Here is a 23,452-nt window from a genome sequence, read left to right on the forward strand (position 1 = left end):
CCTTCCCCCATTGCCCTTCCCCATTCCCATTTTTGCCCCATAGGGCTCTATGGGAATGGGGAAGGTGCTAATTACGGTGCTGCAAATTGCGGTACCGTAATTAGCACCCTGGTCCTTTTGCGGGTTGGTTTTTAACGCCTGCTAAACAGCAAGCGGTAAAGTACCTACCCGCAAAGGGATATCGTAGTAAGGCGGTAAGGGTTTACCGGTACCGGTGCCCTTACCAGTACCGGTAAACCCTTACCGCCGTCCGTGTAATGAGGCCCTTAGTGTTAAACACTGGTTTTCTTTTTGGTTGCTGACATCCCTACACATTGGGCCTCATTACACGGTAGGCGGTGAGCTAGCGCCATGGCTCATGCCGGTAAAATAACGGCACCGCCTTGGCGGAAAGGGGATTTACCGCCCCATTCCAAGGTTGGAGGGGCGGTAAATCCCCCTTCCGCCATTGCCCTTCCCCATTCCCATTTCTGCCCCATAGGGCTCTATGGGAATGGGGAAGGCGCTAATTACGGCACCGCAATTTTGCGGTGCCGTAATTAGCTCCGAGGTCCCTTAGCGGGTTGGTTTTTAACGCCTGCAAAAAGCAGGCGTTAAAGCACCAACCCGCTAAGGGACCTCGTAGTAGGCGGTAGGGATTTACCGGTACCGGTATTTTACCGGTACCGGTAAATCCCTACCGCCATCCGTGTAATGAGGCCCAAATTGTATGGTTATAGTTCTGAGGGCAAGCATAGGTTTTGAACACAGACAGATTCCTATGTTGAACTCTTTGACTGAGACTTTCTTTAGTTTTAGTTAGGTTGGGAAATCCCACCTTAGCCTAGGGCAAGTTAGGCCTTTCTCCATCCTGACATTTAAGTTAATAACGTTGATTCTTTTGAAGCTCCGTCATGATGCCTTCACAGTGTCTATGTTAGTGAGCTATACTTGCATGTCGTTCATGTTTCCGTCAGCTTATTTATTGCTTATGTTATGTTTTTCATGTCTTTATGGTTGCAAATGCTAATATTCTTCACGTATAAATGTAAATTAGACCCAGTACGTATTCTTTGTGTTGAGTGCACGTGTGCTTCATGTCTAGTGGATGTGTGTGTTTGGTTCTATTGTCTGTCTGGTGATTCTATACCTAGGCCTTTTCTCCCTCTTTTAGAATTTTCAAACTGAGGTGGGTTTTTTTTCCACTGGTTTTTAAATTTGCTTGTAGCTGCACCACTATACTGCATTGTTTCAATTTGCTTGTAGCTGTCCACTAAATTGCATTGTGATACCTAGGCCTTTTCTCCCTCTTTTAGGATTTCCAAACGTAGGTGATGTTTCCACTGGTTTTAAATTTGCTTGTAGCTCCGTCTTGTCCCCCTCCCCCTCTGACCTCCCTCCTACCCTATGGTGCTCTCTGTCTCCCCTATCTTTTCCAACTTTTTCTCTATTGACTATCCTGCTCTCCTCACTAAGTCTGGTAGGAAAAAGTTTAAAAAGGACAACCTGGTCTCCAACCCAGGCCTCCCTATCGCTGACACCTACATCAGTGCCTCCTCCAAGGAAACTCTCACCGACATCCTCTTTGTCGTTCCTTCACCTGATCTATGGACCCCCCATATGGTCTCTGTGCTCTCTCCTTTCTCCTCCTCTCCCATTAATGGTGGCACCCGTTGGGACGCCCTCCTGGCCTCCTTCCTATCCTCTAAGGTCATCATTAATGTCTACTCTAATGGGACCGTCTTGGTCCAAGGTCCTCAGGCCAACCTTCATCTCTTTGATAGACGCTTTCCACGCCTTATCAACTTCCTTTCTTCTCCTGCTGTCCCCTCACCCCTTTCCTCGGCTACCTTGCCTTCTTCCTCCCGCTCTGCCCCCTCTCGGGCGCTCTCTACACTTCCGCAGGGCGTACCTCTGACCTGTACCCCTCCCTGGAAGTCTTTCAAGGAGGGCAACCATCTCCACATTGCCACTCTGAACTCCCGCTCGGCTGTCAAGCATTGCTCTGGCATCTGCCGCCTTCTTGAAGAACTTGACCTAGATGTCCTCAGCCTCACTGAGACATGGTTTACGGCCAGCTCTGTCACCAGCTTTGACACACTCCTACCTGATGGCTACAAGATCCTCTCTGCGCCCAGGCCCAACCGATCTGGTGGTGGCGTAGCCCTTTTCTTCCCTGAGTGGATTCCTGCCTCTGTCAATCCTAAGCAGGCCTACTCCTCTTTTGAATGCCTCATCTGCAGGCTCTCTCTCTCGCCCAGCCATTCCCTTACTGTGGCTACTATCTATCGGCCACCTGGTCAGATCTCTCCCTTCCTTTCTGAGTGGGCTGACCTCTCCTCCTCACTCCTGGCCTCAACCACTCAACTACTCCTTCTTGGAGACTTCAACATCCACCTGGATGCTTCCTGTCCCCCCTCTGAACTCTTTCGTGACCTCTGCGACTCTCTCTCACTCACCATTCTCCCCTCTGGGCCGACTCATTCTGCAGGGCACACTCTCGATGTTCTGATCTCTTCAGACCTTCCCCTCTCTGTCCCTCTCTCCACGCCTTTCTCCTGGAGTGATCACTTTCTCCTCTCCTCCCACCTCACCTTCCCCACCCCTCAGGCAAAGCCACCTTCATCACTGCCACCCTCCTTCTCGGTCATCCGACCCATGAAGCGCGTGTCAGTTGAGGCTTTCGCCGCCACCTTCTCACCCCCCCCCTTTGGCTGACTCCCACCCTGACACAGCCCTCTCCACTCTCCACTCTGCTATATCTGATACTCTTGATATCCTTGCCCCTGTCATGAGAATCCGCCTGAAGCCCAAAGCCAAATGTAACTCCTGGTATGACTCGGATCACATCACCCTAAAACGCAAGTGCAGGGTGGCTGAGAGGAAATGGCGTGCTTCGTGTTCATCCTCTGACAAACTGGCCTGCCGCCTGCTCCAAAGGCAAGACCGGCGCTCCGTTCTCGCCAAGAAGAGAGCCCTTATCCAAGCCCGCATCTCTGCGGCATCTAAAAATTCGGCTGAACTCTTTAAAATCTGCAAGGAACTGGCCAACCCTGCTGCAGTCTCTACCTCGCCTGTCCCCTCCCAGGCGCTCTGCACGGCACTGGCCTCTCACTTCATTTCAAAAACTCAGGACATCCTGTCCTCTCTCTCCTCCTATCACCTCCCTCCCTCTATTCCCTGTTCTTCCTCTGGCCCTTCCACAGCCACCGCTCTCTCCTTCTCTGCCTTTCCCCTTTTTTCTGCTGACAAGGTTTCCAGACAAGTCCGATCTATGAAAGTCTCGTCAAAACAGGTTCACCCCTGTTCCTCCAAAACTATCAAGGACCACATTGACTCCCTGGCTCCTGCCCTGGCCAACTTCTGCAATCACTCCTTCGCCTCTGGAGTCTTCCCCTCCCCCTTAAGCACTCCCTTGTGCACCCTCTTCTTAAGAAACCCTTTTCTGACCCCTCCTGCCCGGCTAACTATTGCCCAATCTCTATCACTCCCTTCCTGGGCAAGCTCCTTGTGAAACTGGCCATCTCCCAGCTTAATCTCCATGCTGAATCTGTTGGTAGACTTCATGACTATCAGTCTGGCTTCAGAGCTGCCAGAAGCACGGAAACTGCTCTCCTGAACATCCGTGAAGACTTGCTCTCCAACCTTGACTCCAACACTCCGTGTGTTCTCATTTTGCTCGATCTCTCTTCTGCCTCTGATACTGTCAACCATGCGATCCTGCTCAGCTGTCTCCGTGATAACCTGGGTATCACTGGTCAGGCCCTGGCGTGGCTGACCTTTTTCCTCTCCAATCAACACTCCCAGGTCCAACTGGGGTCCTTCCTCTCTGACATCTTTTTCTCTACCTGTGGTGTCGCCCAGGGATCTAACCTCTCTCCCTGGCTGTTCAACCAGTATCTGGCACTCCTTGCCCACCGCATCGCCACTCTCTGCCCCAACTTTCAGTGCTATGCGGATGATACCCAGCTCATTTTCAGGCTACCCTCAGCCTCCTCCTCTCCTTCCCTCATCTCTGACTGTCTGTCTGCTATCCAGGAATGGTGTGCCGCCAATGACCTCTTCCTTAATGCCAGCAAGACTGAGATTCTACTCATCGGCACACCCACTCCCTCCTTCCCTGCAGCTCTCTGGCCGGCCTCTCTTGGCCCTCTTCCTGCTCCTACCTGCAAGGCAAAAAACCTTGGGGTCATCTTCGACTCCACACTCTCCTTCTCTCCTCACATTTCTGATGTCTCTAAGAAGTCACACTACCAGCTGCACCTCCTCAGAGGTATTCTTCCTTTCCTCTCCTTCCCCCAGAAGCTCACTGTCTCCAGAGCCCTGGTTCTCTCTAAGCTGGACTACTGTAACAGCCTCTATCTAAATCTTCCTGCCTCTACTCTCCGCCCTCTGCAACTCATCCAGAACAGGACTGCGAGACTTGTCCTTGGCCTCAAGCCCAGGGACCGTATCTCTCCAGCACTGAAATCTCTACACTGGCTCCCAGTGGCTGGGAGGATCAAGTTCAAAACCCTCTGCATTATACACAAGGACTTCTGGGGCCTGGGGCCAAAATACCTTCAACTCTCTCTTCCTAGATATCTTCCTTCTCGAGCTCTTCGCTCATCCGCCTACAACTCCTTCAGGGTCAGCCGCTTCTCCAAGCAACGATTTGGGGGTAGATCTCTCTCCGCAACAGGGGCCTCCCTCTGGAACAGCCTTCCTGCCTCCCTGAAACTTGAGGAGAACCATCTCCGGTTCCGGAAGCACCGTAAAAACCTTCCTGTTTGCTTCTGCTTTCTCTCCCCTGCTAAATTCCTGACTGAACTTGCACTGGATCTGCAACTGGGCCACTCTCACCGATCTCGGTCCCTGGCCCTGCCACTCTCCCCCTGCACTGCCTCCCTGGCAACCCCTGTACTGCCGGACTGTCTCTGTATCCCTACAGCCCCCCTTCCCAGCACTTATTCTGCACTTACCTTGCACTTGCCACCAGCTGGCCCTTATTTATCTTGTTATTCACTACCCCTGTACTGCACTTTCCCCTCTTCCCTTTCCCCTGGCACTTTTCCCTTCCCCTCCACCCATGCACTTGCGTGATCTGAATGACACCAGGCCTAGTAGGATCGTTGTCTGTCTTCCCTTTTTTTTTTCCCTCCCCCCCCGACCCCCCTCCCTTCCTCGTCGCACCTTGAAACACTTGTGTATAGGCGCATTACAAATACCATATCATATCATTCTCACCATCTTTAGCTCACATCGACGTTCATAATTTGCTGCATCTGCCTGGGACATGAAAATATGGTTGCCTCAGTGAATGACGTTACTCACCTGGGTGGTATTAGATATAGATGACATATTCATCTCTCCCTTAAAATTCCCCCTTCTGGTTAAGTCCTCGACCGCACCCTCGTTCCTGCCCTCCTCGACATAAGGGACATTACACATGTACCGATAATCCCTTTTTTTTTGTTGCTAAAATTACATTCACAACCCCTCGTCTGAAAAGTAAATGCACATGTGATGTCATCAGTGATGTCATCAGTAACATTTGTGATGTCATCTTTGACGTCCTGGGTGTTAGTGTTAGCAGTGCACAGTGGTGCGGGCTGTTATGGTTGCTTAGCCTACCATAACTATCGAATTTCAGGTTTTTCTTTATTGTACTTTGAACCATAATGTCACGTTTATAAAGTTTTTTTAGTGAATTTCACAGGTTTTTAGTAGTGCAACTTAACCATAACATCCCTCTAACAAAGTTTTTTTTGTGTGAATTTTACGGGTTTTTAGTAGGCCAACTTAACCATAATGTCCCTTTAACAAAGTTTTTTTTACTCAATTTTAAAGGTTTTCAGTAGAGCGACTTAACCATACCGTCCCTTTTGCAACGTTTTTATTTTGGTAAAGATGATCGGTTTATAGTAGTACCACGTAACCATAATATAAAGCAACTTCTGACTTATTTAAAAACCTTGCAGAGAATACCACTTGACAATATGCTGGTGTACAGCACGGTAACGTGTCCCAGAATCGGTAAACTCTTCACAGTAAGATGTTTGTGTCATGGACAATGTGGAAACAGATTTTATATTGATGTAGGAACGTCCACCTGCAACATTTGTCTTGCACAGCGCCAACAGTTATTGGTAGTCAGCCATTAACAATGTAGTACTCATTACATACTTTTAGCAAAAGTTTTAGTTACCTAAAAATGACATCAGCTAAGGCCATCCCTCCTCCCCAAGAAACAGCAGCACTACTGTAATGAAGGACCATGACAAACACTGCCCCAACCTTAGAAATAACAAACGCACAATATTTTTGCACTGGCCACCCACTCCCCCATATCACTGTTTGATGCGTCTTTCCTCATTTCCGTTTGCAAATGACCTTATTAGCTGTCCTACCAAAAAAGAAAACAATCAGTTAACAAACTAAATGTGGTGTTAAGAACCACCTTTCACTGTGTAAATATATATTTTTAATTTTTTTAAAAAAATGTGCATACACTCCATGTACTTTATATTTCTCAGTAAAGGACATGGACGCAATAAGATTTGACAATAATAGTATAGATGTGCAAAGCATTAACGTGTGCTACAGAAAAATAGGATTTCTGGTTATAATCCGGGCCGCTGCAGGCCGGATTACAAAACAAAACCCTTTTTCAAGATGGCCACAATCGAAAGGAAAGGCGGTTGTTCCATACATGGCCCCTCTTCGCTTTCCATGGCAGCATGCAAAAAGCAAAAGTACGAGCCGAGACGCAGAACCTGTACATAAACATAGAGCGATTACAAAACAAAATCCTTTTTCAAGATGGCGACCATAGGAAGGGAAAGCGGTTGTTACATACATTGCCCCTCTTCACTTTCCATGACAGCCTCCAAAAAGCAACAGTATGTACCGTGATGCATAATCTGTAAATAAATATACAGTGACATATAACGTGGTACCTTACATTTCGAAATGATACACAGGATTTTTTTAAAAAACAGTAACATTTTAGAATTTGTAAAGTACTTTTATTTAACAAACAACTGTCAGAGACCTACGGACTAATTCCATTTCCAAATAAATTGTAGCAATGGTTCTAAGGCCGACATTGAAAATGTTCATGGTGATACACACGCTATTTTCGCATACACAAAGTATGCATTTCTGTTAAAGCACACGCTTTGTTTGCACAGGTATTTCCAAGACGGCATCATGACCGTTGCCTTCCACAACCATAAATGATGTGACGTCACTTCTAATAGCTAGTTCAGCATAGGGACAGAGGAGGCCTGGCCTGTCATCCCATAACATTATAATGTACAGGCAGCCGGTCACGAGCAGTTGCACGGAAGGCGGTGAGCCATGGCGCTATTAGCGCCATGGCTCATGCCGGTAAAATACCGGCACCGCCTTGGCGGAAAGGGGATTTACCGCCCCATTCCAAGGTTGGTGGGGCGGTAAATTCCCCTTCCGCCATTGCCCTTCCCCATTCCCATTTCTGCCCCATAGGGCTCTATGGGAATGGGGAAGGCGCTAATTACGGCACCGCAATTTTGCGGTGCCGTAATTAGCTCCGAGGTCCCTTAGCGGGTTGGTTTTTAACGCCTGCAAAAAGCAGGCGTTAAAGCACCAACCCGCTAAGGGACCTTATAGTAAGGCGGTAATGGTTAACGGTCACCGTTACCATTAACGGTGGCCGTTAACCATTTCCGCCTTCCGTGTAATGAGGCCCATAGCCTGCAAACGCGAACAATGTACACTCTCTTTATTGGAGGAAAAGTACAACTGCGCAAAAAGATAATACTTCAGTTACATTGTCACAATTAGTGTTTGGTAAAAAAAAATAAAACGCGGGTCAGTATAGAGTCGTCAAAATTAAACTTATATCATCTTGACAGCCTCCATTATTTTTGCCAAAGTCAGACAGCAAAGTGTTTGCACCAAAGAATCTTCGTGAACTGATATTTCATGTTCCTTACAAACGTTTTTAAAACATAACCTTATCAAATAGTATTTTTTTCCAAGCTTTCATTCCTTGTGTAGCTTTTGAAGTTTCCTTTTCGCTCAAGGTCAAAAAACAATAGCCCCTTATGGATTGACTTGGATGCGTAGGCCTACTGAGCTCGCAACCAAAAAAGCAAATAAACTGACCTTCACTCAGAAGGCAAATACATTCTGACTTTGCAACAACACATGAGCATCCAATCATGAGAACCGCTACTCCCATACGCCTCGAAAACCACTGTTTCCATCAAACACTCCAGGTGGCCGCCTCAGATTTCAAAACATAGGATGCCAGTCCGACTTCAATATTAATCTGAAAACATTGTAAAACAGATGCAGGCATTGGTCGCCGTACATTGAGCACCAAATTTCACTTTACCGTGTGAATTTGGTGGCAAGAAAACACCACTTTTTGAGTTTGCGCGACCACATTCCATTCCAACCTAAGTAAAGCTCACCTTCGGAAACAGTATTTCATAATTATAACAAGTGCATTGGTGTCTTGTTTAGTATGTATTACCGGCGATGTCCGAGTACACCAAAACATGAACAAAAGATGGCGGAGGGCGCGAAGAAATCTGACGCACTTCACGCTGTTCCACAACCAATCAGTGAAAGCGCCACATGTCCGCGGATATGACGCTACGGATTAGCCAATCGATTTCTTGTCCGCGGAGCGAACAGGGAAGTGTGACCGCGGAGCGGACATAGATATCACTAATTTTTCCATACCTACTTTTTGATCGTTTTAAAGAAAACTACTGGACGGATTTTAACCAAATTTACAAAAGCACGCTTTTGGGACCAAGCCGTGCTCCTGCTGCAAATTTGGTGAAAATCCCTCCAGCGGTTTGGGCTGTAGGCATGCGCAAAGTTTTCCCCCAAATCAGTCTATGCGAAAAAAAGACGTTTTTGGGACCTCCCCCTATAACTTTTCCCCCCATGGACCAAACATCACCAAACTCTGCAAAAAACAACGCATTTCACGTGTTCTCACCACCCATTCAGCGGCTGCGTCCCAATGGCCACGGACCACACAAAAGTCAGCAAATATTTCTGGGCTAATCGGACGCCAGTCCATGGACCGAACAGGGAAGTGAGTCCGGGGACCGGACATAGATATCACAAATTTTTTTGCCTTATGTTTTGGTCATTTAAAAAAAAAACAGGATGGATTTACACCAAATTAACAAAAGCACGCTTTCAGGACCAAGCCGCTGCTCCTGCCGCAAATTTGGTGAAAATCCGTCCAGCGGTTTGGGCTGTAGGCATGAGCAAATTTTTTCCCATTATGTTGGGACCCCCTATAACTTTGCCCACCCTTGACCAAACCTCACCAAACTTTGCAAAGAAATTCAGAGTGGCCCATATACTTTTTTTGCAGAGTTTGGTGAGGATTGGTCCAGGGGGAGCGAAGTTATAAGCCGCCCAAAAAGTGCTCTTTCTATGGAAACAGTAATTTAACCATAACTACACAGCCACGGTGTGTATATATATATATATATATTTGCAATGATAAAAGTTTGTTAAAGGGAGGTTATGGTTAGGTTGCAGTAATAAAAACCTATGAAATTCAATGAAAAACCTTTAAAGGGACGTTATGGTTACAAGTAAAACCGGAAAACCTCAGAAATTCGCCAGTTATGGTAAGCCAAGCAACCATACCTCGCGCTACCACCGTGCACTAACACCCAGGACATTAAAGATGACATTACAAATGTCATTGATGACATCACTGATGACATCACATGTGAAATGAATTTTGATGAAAAGTCCCTACAAGGGGTTGTGTTTATAATGTTGGTAACGAGATGTCAAAGGTGATCGGGATACCTATCGTGAACTACTTAATTGATTAAAGAATGTACTCAGCTAAACAACATTGTATTTGAGTGTTGTTAATACAGGAACCTAATCATATATGAACATAGGCAATGGCTGCAGCGTGCTTCATAGAAGTACAATATTTATAATCTTGTAATTTTGGAAAGTACACTAATGAATGCTACCTTATGCGAGTTTTGAGTAATGTTAAACATGTAATTACTAGCTAACAATTCAAGACTTAATACACTTGCTAGTACAAACAATACATATGAAGACCACAATGCATACAAATTAAAGGCACATACAGTGAAACTAAAGTAAGGAAGAAAGAAACAGCATCATCAGAAAATGTTAATAACATTAAAGTTTATCTTCATGTATACAAATTAAAAGTGTGTTTGAGGCCTTCTTATTTCCCCATGTATGTGCACCATCAGTTGAGACTAAACCATATGGACCATACTTTAAGAGCATATGACAAGGTTAACGTCTAGATACAAAACCACCTGGCCTAGAGGTCATGATGCCTACCCCCGGAGCACCAGGCCAGGCCCAGCACCCCCGGAAGCAGGCATCATGCCCTCGGGTAAAAGCCCAGCGGCCCCTTATAGGGGCTCTTTGGACTCAGTCCTGGCGCCTTTGGCACCAGGCTCATGTTGGACATCAGCCCTGGCGCCATAGGCGCCAGGCTCATAAAGGGAGGTGTTTTGTGCACTTACCTGATGCAGACCATGCTGCACGCTTCAGGCCTCCCTGAGACCTGAAAGGGACTATTTTTTCATAGGGACTATTTTTTCACTCGGGCGTGGCCAGGGAAGGATACATACCTAGTTGGGGAAGGATACATACCTGGGACTTCTTTGGAGGCTATTTAAGCCACGCCCAGACAGCAGCTCATGCTTCACGTTGTTCTGCTTCCTGCAGCTTAACGCTCACCGTGTCTGCTCCTGCTCCTGGACTCCAGCCACGCCCGCCTCGAACCTGGAAGACCTGCAAGGAAGGAAGAGAAGAGAAAGGTGAAAACCAAGGACTATTTCAAACTTCTTACCTGCATCCGGAATCTTCTCGCCAGCATCCCTGAAGAAAGACTTCCATTTAAAAGCATCCCGTTGCTCGCTGCAGCGCCACGCTTCACTCACCTGTCCTCGAGACATCTCCCGGCTCCATCACGGCTGTCAGCATCGGACGCCACATCTCTACACCTAGGGGAGAGAGCAAGAAACAAAAGGGTGAGCAGAAGGAACACAGAAGGAAAGTCTGATTAACAGCCATAATACTTACTGGCGTTTCTTCCACATTTCGGGTCGGCGCCGCCCCGTTGGCAGGTACCGTACCCCGGCCCCTATGGGGAAAGGACAAGAGACATTTCTGGGGAATGATAAGGACATTTAGAGGGATCGCCCTCATCACTACTCACCTCGGCAGTTTAACCCCTCGACGCATCGCCTTAATTCTGCACCTGAAATAAAGGACAGATCAGATGTTAGAAAGACAAAATAAAGGGGGCCTCACTTGAACTTTGAACTTTCATACTTACGGCGCATCGCTCAGGAAAGTCAAGTGGATTTTGCCAGCGCCATTCTGAAAACCAGTGAAGTAACTGGACGAACGCGCGCCCCTGCACCAGAAGCAGGATGTAGAGTTCATCCTTCCAAACCATAAGGTGAGCTTAAACCGGGGTTTGGAGGAAGTTAGAGAGGAACGAAGGGGGAGATGGGGGAGCTAGCACACTATTCTGCAGACTGTTAATCCCCTTTCTCATCTGCAGAAGGATATTCCTACGGGCCAGGCAAGCACGATTTGGAGGTCCTTTCCAAATGGTGTTCCGGGTCCTGCGCATCACGCTAGAAGAGGCCACAGCAATCCATACTAGACCAGCGCCCCCGTGGGAATCAGGTGAGCGTTACACTAGATATGTCAGTGAACAAAAACAAGTGGCCCAGATATGTGATTTCACCTTTGATCTCCTGAGTGTTAGTCTTAGCAGTGCACAGTGGTGGCGTAAGTTATGGTTGCTTAGGTTACCATAACTCATTAATTTCTGAGGTTTTTCAGTTTTACTTGTAACCATAACGTCCCTTTAACAAAGTTTTCTCACTGAATTTCATGGGTTTTTACCAGTGCATGCTGTTTTCCTACAACTTACTAATATCATACCTACCCCAATTTAGCAACACTTCTGTCCAATTTACAATGTTTCACCTTTCAACACTGCCATTTCCCACCTTCTACCAACATTTTTAACTCTTCTATACACGTTTTGCAACTTTCTCCAATGTTTTTGCATCTGTCGACGTCCGCACATGTCTGATATCATCACAGACCTTCCGGACAGTGCCACGTGACCATGCGCTTGCACGCAGCATGATGACGTGTCTGCGAAGGTGTCCGCACTTCGGAATCGGGTCCATGCTTGGAAGACTGTTTGGGACTGCATTTTTTGACTGATCTAGGAACTTTCAAGCTCAAAATATACCCTTGCACAGCTCCTACATCTATACTTCCTCATTATCCTTTAACAATCTAGTGCAAAGCACATACTTGGAAGAATATTAGTAAAACTGCTATTTCTCTTAAAAATGGCATCAGATATTGCCCTCCGTCCTCCGCAAGAGCCACCACCACCAGCAGCAGGAGGACCTACACTACAGAAAAAGTGCAGTACTTCCAAAGACAATGAAGAGGACCAAGAAGATGAGGTAGAGGACATGTCTACCTCTAGCACCCAGAGAGAATCATGGGTCTGGCAGTTCTTTACCACTGTTGAGAGTGTACAAAAGGCTTAAGATACCAAAGCAAAATGCACAAAGCGGGAACACAGGGTGCTAAAAAAATGTCTTTCTACAGCAGGACCCCTGCGGCATCCCGCTGTAGGAAGGAAGGACAATCCTTTTCCAAGATTGCCACCATGGAAAGAGAAGGCGGTGCTCCACACAGCTCCCCTCTTGTCTTTCTATGGCAGCCTGCAGAACCCTATGACCATATTACCACAAGCACATTCAAACCTATCCTACTTTTGAATAACTTTACCACATAGCCGGTCCCAGGTGGACATGGCCACTTTAACACCATTTTTCGTCCGCTTCAGGGGATAACAGCCCAGCAGCCCAAGTTATCGGCCCAAGCGAAGTGTGTCTGTGTGCACCCTGAGGTCTGCGAGATTTAGCATGTTATAAATAACGAGGACTCCAGACCATTAACTTCCATTGCAGCCCCTGAAAATGGGGATAAAGGCTATTAGCAAACCTGGTTCCCAAAGCTGTAAACCAGGGTGCTAAAAAAATAGATTTAGAAGGGATTGTGTCCTCCGACGTATTCCTTATCTTTGATAATACGTTTCCAGCTTGCTGGCCTCGTACATTTTTTCTGTAGAGGGCGCTGCGCGTCGACGTCCGCCGAGTTGATGTCCTTCGACGGCCACCGTATCAGCGCTGACGTCACCATGCCCATAAATAGCCACGCGCTGCGTCCGTTGCTCAGTTCCGTTTTTCCGCGCTTCGTGGGGCCTCGGAATGTCGTTGCTCAGTTCAGTCAGGATAGTTATCTATTTCTACTCGAGTATACCTTATAGTTCTCGATGGCTCCTTCATCAGAACCGACGGCACCGCGATCCGGCTTCAAGAAATGTCGAGACTGCGGTAAAAAAATGTCAATAACGGATCCACACAGGAACTGCTTATGGTGCTTGGGATCCGATTACCATTGTTCGGAGTATGAGGACTGCATGTCCATGACGGCGAAAGCCTTGAAGGAGCGCAAAGGGAAGCTCGAGAGAGGTAAGTCAGCCAAAACCTCCTCGAAAGTTTCGTCGGCTTAGTCGAGGCATTCGTCTCCTCACCGTCGAAAACATTCCCATTCTAGATCTCGAAGCAGCTCCCACCATTCGTCGAGATCAAGACACTCAAAAAAGAGATGTCGAAGGTCCCATTCCTCGTCGTCTTCTGTGTCCCCAGAAAGAGTCTTCTGTCCCACCAAACACAGTTCTCAAGCTGAGTGGGAGGAATTCAGAAAGAAAATGTTAAGCGTCTTCGAGAATGTGGCCTCGACCCCCTCGAAGACAGCTGAGGGTGATACCCCGGGTGAAAAACCCAAAAAATCAAAACGCTGCGAGTCGCAGCACCCGGTGAAACATTCCACCTGAGAGCGCCATGAGCCATCGGGTAAGAAGGCACCGTCTTCGACGCCGTCGTCGAGGATTCCTTCAACGCACGGATCGGCGCCATCGACGCCGTTGTCGAAGGGTTCCTCGATGCATCGGTCGATCGACTCAACGCCATCATCGAGGTCGACGCCGATGAAAGAGAGGACCAAGGCCACCCCACAGCCAACAGTGATTTCAAGGGCCTCCGGCACGATGCCGAGACCGTCGTTGATGCCCTCGAGTAGGATCCCGATCCTCTCGAGTTCTTCAAGACCCCTTCCAGTTTTTTCGATGCCGTTTTCGGCACCTGCGAAGCCTGTTACATCGGCGTCGACGACGTTGACGTTTTCTCGCCCAATAACGACGAGTTTGGCTCCTTCTGCCTGAGAAATGGGTTTTACTCCATTTCAGAGGTCAGAATACCCTGGACTTTCTTCAATTTATGAAGAAGGGGAAGATTCTGACCAGGAAACATTCGGGTTACAGAGGACCACATTGCCTACTGCAGAGGATTTCACCTCTGAGGAAAGGAGGCTGAAGGAACTACAGGAGTCACTACATGAGGCAAGTGGGCTGGACACTTCCCCAGAAGTGGAATTTGTTAAGCCAGACCTAGGGGAACATGCCGAAACACCATATAGAACCCTGATGGCAAGAATAATTGAGTTCATGGGTTGGTCTGCGCCTTCACCTGTTTTCCAACAGGATGACCTAACAGATAATTGGACAAAGGCCCACAGGAGGACCCGGTGGTCCCCTTCCATGCAGCCTTACAAAGAAAAATTGCATCTAATTGGGAAACTCCCAAAGTTATCCCTGCAGTCTATAAAAGATTGTCAACCAAGTATAGGGTAGCGGCTGCTGACCCTGAATACCTGTCAAAACACCCGACCCCAGAGAGCCTGGTGGTTCAAGCGGCAACTTCATCAAGCAGCAGGACCGCTTACCCTACTGTCCCACAGGATAGAGATGACAAGAGGTACGACTCTATGGCAAAGAAAGTCTTCTCTGCCTGTAGTATGGCGTTGAAGTCCATCAACGCCACCTGTACACTCGCCAGGTTCAGTCACACACTATGGGAGTGTGCTTCATCAGCGGCTGACTGCATACCCGAAGGAGAGGAAAAGGAGGCCTTCCTTAACATTATTAAAGATGGCAAAGATGCCATGTGCGAATCACTTCAAACTGGCATCGATTCCGCTGACAGTATCAGCAGGGCCATGGCGGCAAGTACAACAATCTGCAGGCATGCGTGGTTGCGAAAGTCGGGCTTTGCCCCTGATGTACAGGCCAGACTTTTGAATATGCCCTTTGACGGCTCTTCATTATTCGGGAAAAGTTACAAACTTCTAAAGCAGCAGCAAAATCTTTAGGAGCTGCTATCCGCCAAACTCCTTTTCGCCCCTCAGGAACCTCTGGGAGAGGAAAGTCCTTTCGCTATTATTCCGCATTCGGGAAAGGCAGAGGACAGCCGGCTCAAAGAGGCCAAAGGAGATCCACCCGAGGTGGACGGGTCAAAAGTACTAAGACCGCAGCAGCAGCAGGTGCCTCTTTACCCTCAGCATCTGCATCAGCCACCCCAAACCACTATGAGGCCTTCCCACTCAATACACCTATAGGGGGCAGGTTAACTCACCGGAATGGCAGGCTATAACGTCAGATGCTTGGGCATTGGAGACAGTTGCCCAAGGTTACTGCCTACCCTTTCTACACATTCCTCAGAGTCATCCACCGGGGAACAGCTCTCTAAAAGTTCCAGATCAGCTCCTCTTGCAGGAAATTATAGACTTGCTAGAGAAAGGTGCCATAGAACCGCTACCTGTAGCGGACAGGAACAAGGGCTGGTACTCCCCCTACTTTCTCATACCAAAGAAGGACGGAGGACTGAGACCCATCCTGGACTTACGAGAATTGAACAAGTTCCTCAGGAAGGACAAGTTCAAGATGGTAACTCTCTCTCAGATCCTTCAGGCCCTCCAGCTCCAGGATTGGCTGGTATCTCTGGACCTTCAGGATGCTTATTTCCATGTGCCAATCCATCTCAAACACAGGAAATACCTGAGGTTCGCAATTGGCGACTCTCATTATCAATTTCGAGTTCTGCCATTTGGGCTGACCTCCGCCCCGAGGGTCTTCACCAAGCTGATGTCAGTAGTGGCGGCGAGTCTAAGGAGGGAAGGGATCCACGTCTACCCCTACCTGGACGATTGGCTGATCAGGGCCGTATCTGCGGAACAGGCCCAGGCCCAGCTAGATTATGTCTGCCACTTCCTTCACAGACTGGGCTTCTCCCTCAATTTAAAGAAGTCACAGATGATACCATCACAGAGACTCCAGTTCATTGGAGCGGTCCTGGACACTTCCCTGGGAAAAGCCTCGCCACCAGAGGTGAGGGCTCAAGATATTATACAGACTGTCACCAAGTTTCAAAATGCCCAACGTCTCCCAGCCTTCGACTTTTTGAGGATTTTTAGGCCTCATGGCATCCTGCATCTTCCTTGTGCCAGAGGCTCGCCTGAGAATGAGATCTCTTCAGTGGGAACTGAGAAGTCAGTGGGCACTGAGAAGTCAGTGGTCGCAATTCTCAGGGAGAATGACAGATCTGCTCCGGATTCCGGACAAGGTAGCCCGCGACCTCCAATGGTGGGCCTATCCAGAGAACATCTTGAAAGGAGAACTGTTTTGGCAACCATGGCCGGAGATAACAGTAGTCACAGATGCCTCACTCACAGGGTGGGGAGCCCATGCCAACGACTTGACCATCAGCGGTCGTTGGTCTCCATCGGAGTCCAGACTACACATCAACCTATCAGAGCTGAGAGCGATCAGACTAGCGCTGAAAGCTTTCCTGCCATCAGTACAGGGGAGAAATGTCCTGATAATGACAGACAACACAGTGGCCATGCACTACCTCAACAAAAGAGGAGGCGTAGGGTCACTGCCACTGTGCAGAGAGGCGATGCAGCTCTGGTTTTGGGCAATCCAAGAAGGAATCTCTCTATTGGCAGTCCACCTAGCGGGAGAGAAGAACTTGACAGCGGACGCTCTGAGCAGGCAGAGCACAGTCTCCCACGAGTGGGAGCTAGCTCAGGAAGTCCTTCAAGAGATCTTCGCCCTTTGGGGAACCCCTCTGGTGGATCTGTTTGCCACAAGCACCAACAGGAAGTGCGATCTGTTCTGTTCAAGGGAATTTCCCCCGAGAGTAGCTCTAGGAGATGCGTTCGTAGTGACTGGGAGTTTCCACTCCTGTACGCGTTCCCACCAGTCCCTGTTATTCCTCAAATGATCAGGAGGTTGAGAAGATTCCGGAAAACCATGATCCTAATTGCCCCGGATTGGGCCAGGAGAACGTGGTACCCGGACCTTCTAGATATGTCCATCTGTCTTCCAATCCGTCTTCCACTCAAAGAGAATCTTCTCTCGCAGAAGGGAGGTCAGGTTCTCCATCCAGACACCAGAACCCTCAACCTTCACGCTTGGCTTCTGAAAGGTTGAGGTACAAGGATTGGGATCTCCCTGATGATGTCATGGGGGTGTTGCTTTCGGCCAGAAGACCAGCAACAAAGTCTTTATACCGCTGCCGTTGGAACAAATTTCGCAGCTGGTGTAGGGAACAGAATATCGACCCTTTTTCATGTGGTACACCAACGGTGTTATCGTTTCTACTCTACTTGGCAAACTCAGGCCTTCAAGTGGGCACTGTAAAAGGCTATCTGGCAGCGCTCTCTATCTTCAAGCGCACTGCGGAGGAACCACAATTTCTCAAGGGACTAACTAATGTTTACCCTCCAAAACCATTCCAAGTTCCCTTATGGGACTTAAATTTAGTCTTAAACTTCTTAATGGGCACTCCATTCGAACCACTTCACTCTTGCGCGCTGAGATTTCTCACGCTTAAAACTGTCCTATTGGTAGCACTAACATCTGCTAGGAGGGTGTTACAAGCTCTCTCCTGTAAACCCCCACATACAATGTTTCATAAGGACAAAGTTGTCCTACAGGTGAAGCCTAATTTCCTCCCAAAGGTGGTTTCTGAATTTCATATTACTCAGAAAATTACCTTGCTTTCATTCTACCCTCCTCCCCACCCGGGGAAAGAGGAGGAAAGGCTACATAGGCTGGACCCTAGGCGAGCTCTCAGCTTTTCCATCAGCAGAATGGCTAGGATCAGGCAAGCAGACCAACTGTTTGTAGGATACTCAGGTTACAAGTTGGGACTACCCATAACAAAACAAACCATCTCCAGGTGGATTATTTTGGCCATCCTGGAATGTTATAGACTAGCGGGAAAGAGCCACCCCAAAATCTCAGGGCTCATTCAACCAGGGGTATTGCAGCCTCTTCGGCTCTCCAAAGAGGGGTACCGGTCCGGGACATATGTGCGGCTGCCACATGGTCGTCCGCACATACATTCACAAAATTTTACAATCTGGATTCCTCTACTGCTCAAGAGACCAGATCTGGCAAGGCCATATTACATTCGGTCCATCCCTAAAGGGATACATAACGCTATCACTCCCACCTCCAATTACATGCCACTGCTATGGGAGTCTATCAAAGATAAGGAAGACGTATTCCTTATCGCCCCTCCCAACCATCCCCGCAGTAATAACTTCCCTTGTGGTAGCAGCTTACGCTCCATCAAGGTCAGTAACCAATTCAGGCATGACTTTTCTTATACTACAAATCGGAACTGAGCAACGGACGCAGCGCGTGGCTATTTATGGGCATGGAGACGTCGGCGCTGATACGGTGGCCGTCGAGGAACATCGACTCGGCGGATGTCGACGCGCAGCGCCCTCTACAGAAAAAATTTCAGAGGCCAGCAAGCTGGAAACGTATTATAAAAGATAAGGAATACGTCGGAGGAACAACCCGTCGAAAGAATGTTACCAGGTAAGAAGTAACTTGTTCTTCTCTTCCTACAGTAGGAAGGAAGGATTTTCCTTCCTACAGCGAGACACCTCCGGCATCCCGCTGTAGGAAGGACAATCCCTTCCCCAGATGGCCACCATGGAAAGAGAAGGCGGGGCTCTGTACAGAGCCCCTCTTCCCTTTCTATGGCAGCCTTCAGAACCCTATGACCATATTACCACAAGCACATTTTTTTTCCCTTTCAAACCTATCCTACTTTCGAATAACTTTACCACACAGGTGGACATGGCCACTTTAACATCATTTTACGTCCCTCGCGGTCATGGCCAGTAGCCAGATTGTCCGCGTCATGACCTTATGCCATGACCAAGACAATCTGGCTACTGCCCAAGGCCACAGGCTATACCTCAGTCACCAAAGGTATATGACTATTTTTTGTACCTACATTATGACACTTGCCAAAAAATAAAACATGGGCACATTTGCAAAACCATGCTTTAATGTCCTTGCCAATGCTCCTCCCGAGTTTGCTCGAAATCCACCCATGTTTTATTTTTTTCAAAAGTGTCAAAATGTATGTACATACAATAGTCATAAAACCTAGCCCCCACTTGACAGAATCCATTCAGTCTTTTCACAAACATTGAAGGTTGGGTTTATAATCTTTCTCAAAACTTTTGTCCACATTTGTCAAACAGCAACAAAGTTATAAGCCATCTTAAAAAGTTGAGACCCCCCCTCTAATTTCGCCCCTCTTCAGAAAATCCCACCAAACTTTTGAAAACCATTTATATCTAGATCCAAAATCGTTTTGCCAAATGTTGTGTAGATTCGTCAAATGACACCACAATGCTTTGGGACTCCCCGCTCTAATTTTGCTCCCTCTTGACAGAATCCCACAAAACTTTACAAAACCATTCAGGATTAGGTCTAGAATAACATTGCAAAATTACATGCAGTTTCAATGAGTGGGGCTAAAGTTATAAGCCATCCAAAAACTGCTTTTCACCAACCCTGTAATGCAGAAATAGGTACAGATGTCTTAGGACATCTGAACTATACGCAGACCCCACAGGACTGCCCCAGGACATCTGGAGTGTTCGCAGACTGTCATGGGTGAAACAACCTGTTTTTGGCTTCTTATGGCTATATCCCATCCCCTCCTCATCCCCCACACCTCCCCAGAGGTTGTTTGTTGAGTTTGACAAGTGCAATGTTGTTTTTTTTAAAATGTTTTTGCCACGCTGTCCACTGACCCTAAAAAAGTCTGCAATTCCAACATGGCGCGTGTCCGACGCATTTCACGTTTTCTCACCACCCATTCAACGGTTGCGTCCCGATGTCCACGGACCACACAAAAGTCAGCAAATTTTTCTGGGCCAATCGGAGGCCAGTCCACGGACCGAACAGGGAAGTGAGTCCGGGGACCGGACATAGATATCACTAATTTTTTTGCCTTACGTTTTGGTCATTTAAAAAAAAACTGGATGGATTTACACCAAATTAACAAAAGCACGCTTTCGGGACCAAGCCGCTCCTGCCGCAAATTTGGTGAAAATCCGTCCAGTGGTTTGGGCTGTAGGCATGAGCAAAATTTTTCCCATTATGTCTATGGGAAAAAAAAATAATTTTGGGACCCCCCTATAACTTTGCCCACCCTTGACCAAATCTCACCAAACTTTGCAAAGAAATTCCGAGTGGGCCATATACTTTTTTGCAAAGATGGGTAGGATTCATCCATGGGGAGTGAAGTAATAAGCCACCCAAAAGGTGCTCTTCCTATGGGTTTGGCAACTTAACCATAACTGCATGGGCGCTACCACAGGCCATGTAATATATATATATATATATATATATATATATATATATATATATATATATATATATATATATATATATATATATATACAGGGGAACACTGTCTTTTTATTTTTCTGGTTGCTGATGTACTCTTGTCATTGTCATTGACCTCCTCGTCTCATCTGTTCTTCAACTTCAGATTCAGGGTGTTGTGACAAGGGGGGGGTCTCCTGTTTGTAGGGTTTGATGTCACCAAGGTGCAGCCACGCCTGTCTTCCTCGCACTTTCACAGCCATTTGTGTCACTTCTTCATGACAAAAGGACCCTCATACTGCAGCTTTTGCCAGCAACACATTATGTTTCTACAGAGGAAATTGTCCCCTGGGTATAAAGCTAAAGGTTTCAGAACTGTTGCAGTCTCAATTTGTTTGTTGTCTTCATCAATCTTCTATCTCCCATGCTGGGCTCGAAGCTGTCGAGACATACCATTTACACTTTCTATCATAGCAGTCAACTAATCATGCATTTCAGTTCCCAATAAATGTGAAACACTGTACATCAGTTTGCGCTTGTGTGGGAGGAGCAAGAGGTACACACATCCCGCATCCGAACACCAGCTCATGCGGAGTCAGGTGATGGTCTGAGCCAGGGTGATTACGTAATGCAAATAGGACTAAAGGTAGAGCCATCCTATTTTCAGGGTCACTTTTAATGTGGCACTACGTGCCGCTGGGATTGATCCCCATCACTTCTTTGGTTTCCTCTATTTTATCATTTGCCATCAGAGGCACGTCATCTGGTCACATCTGCGCGCTGGCGCATTTATACATCAACTTGGACATTTTTCCTCAATTCATATATCATTGTCAATCGCCAACAAAGACACAACCTCAACCTGTACCTGCGAACTAGCGCCAATACTGTACTCATCGAAACTGAACCACTCTTTACTCCTCATTTGGGTGTCGCATTTCACCCAAGTAACACATGTTCTATGTATGGAAACACATAATTCAGATTGAATTTGAGCACCGCCAATCCAGAATTTTCATCAGCATCCTCTACTTTGCCAATTTTAGGTATACCAGCATTGCACTTGAACAAAACATCAGCCTTGAGAACGACCGTGTCGGCTGTTCACTCTAGCATTACATTTTCTTTACGTTACGGAATTGAACTGTATTCTTGATTATACTTCTGACCAACTATTACTCCCAGGCCATGCGCGTTGTATGTTACTTCCAGCAACTAATCTATCAACACTATGTACATCATTTTGCGCTCGTGTGGGAGGAGCAAGATGTACCCGCATCCAGCAACCCTCACCAGCACATGTGGAGGCAGGTTATTGTCTGAGCAGGGGTGATTATGTAATGCAAATAGGGCTAAAGGTAGAGCCATCCTATTTTCAGGGTCACTTTTAATATGGCAATGCGCTGCTTGAGGAGGCCATTGAGTGGTTCGCAAATACCATTTGCATGTGGGTGATAAGCAGAAGAGAACGTATACCTAATGCCCAAAAGACTTGTTATGTGCTCAAGCACTTCATTTACAAAATGTGGTCCATTGTCAGACCTCCCAACCTTGGGAAGACCTCAAGTAAAAGGAACTTTGCAGCACATGTGGCATCAGGATGTGTGCATGAACCTGCTTCAATCCATCGGGAAAAGGGGCATATGACTGCAAGCATTTATCTGTAGCCATTACAAATTTGCAGCATGTCAAAATAGTCTATATGCAAATGCTGGAACGGTCCACTAGGACGGACTATTGCTCCTCTCACTATCTGCAATGTTTGCAATTGCTGGCAAGTTAGACAGTTCAAAGTGAATTCGGCTACATGCTCTGCCAGGTTTAGAGCGAACCAGTCTTCAGAAATCAGCACTGTAAGACACTCTCGTGTTGTGTGTGCTGGGTGATGTAATTGTTATAATGCAACTTTGGGCAATCCCAAGGACATAACTGGTTTCCCGGTGCTGTCCTGCCGCCTCATTACATCTGTGGGGGACAATGAGCACCCTCTTCATTTCCATAAATCTTGTTCCTCTGGTGATGCTCATCCCTGTACTTCTGTAATCTGTGCTATGGAAGATGTATTAATCCCCTCCTTCATTACCATATTGTTTACACATGTGTGTTTATTTGTTGCTGTTTCAAATTCAGATATTTCAAGGAAATATGCTGCTCTTTTAGCTTCAACTTCAGCCTCCTTATTGCCGCGATAAAGCAAGTCTGCGCCTTTGGTGTGTGCGCTGCACACTTCACCACATCGATGGCCGATGGGAGCTGTAATACATCTATGAGCCTGTGGAATAATAGTGCATGCTACACTGGTGCGCTGTCTGCACATTGTGAGAAACCTGAGGGTATTCTCACTCCTATTCCCCTGAGATCTTCTTCTCAGGTAGCCAGGAAAAGGCCATCAATTTTGGTTTCTGTCCCTGGAGGTGGACATCGAGGGAGGATCACCTCGGTGGAGGGTCCTTGGGGATTGGGAGTGAGGTACCTGCAGACAAGACATAGCATCCCCCTTTTGCTTTAAAAAGTCAACCCAAACTCCCCCAAGCCTTTATGGGCTATTACAAATCATCTTCCTTCATTTCTCCACCTTTGAACTTTAAGAGTACTGTGACGAGGAATAGGCAACTATTGTCATGAACCGTCGTCTGTTTCCCTTCTGGACTTCCTGATCCCTGACCCATAGGGGATTGAATACAGTGATCCTTCCAACATGGCTGCTCGAAACGGAATGCTCCTGGCCAGTCTCTACGCTCCACGCTGCACGCTCTACAAAACAGACACGCCCCCGCGGCTCTGCGTGTCACAACGTTACTGCTTACTGTAGTT

Source organism: Ambystoma mexicanum, chromosome 14, assembly GCF_040938575.1.
Source record: "Ambystoma mexicanum isolate Mex_15411 chromosome 14, UKY_AmexF1_1, whole genome shotgun sequence".
NCBI lineage: Eukaryota > Metazoa > Chordata > Amphibia > Caudata > Ambystomatidae > Ambystoma > Ambystoma mexicanum.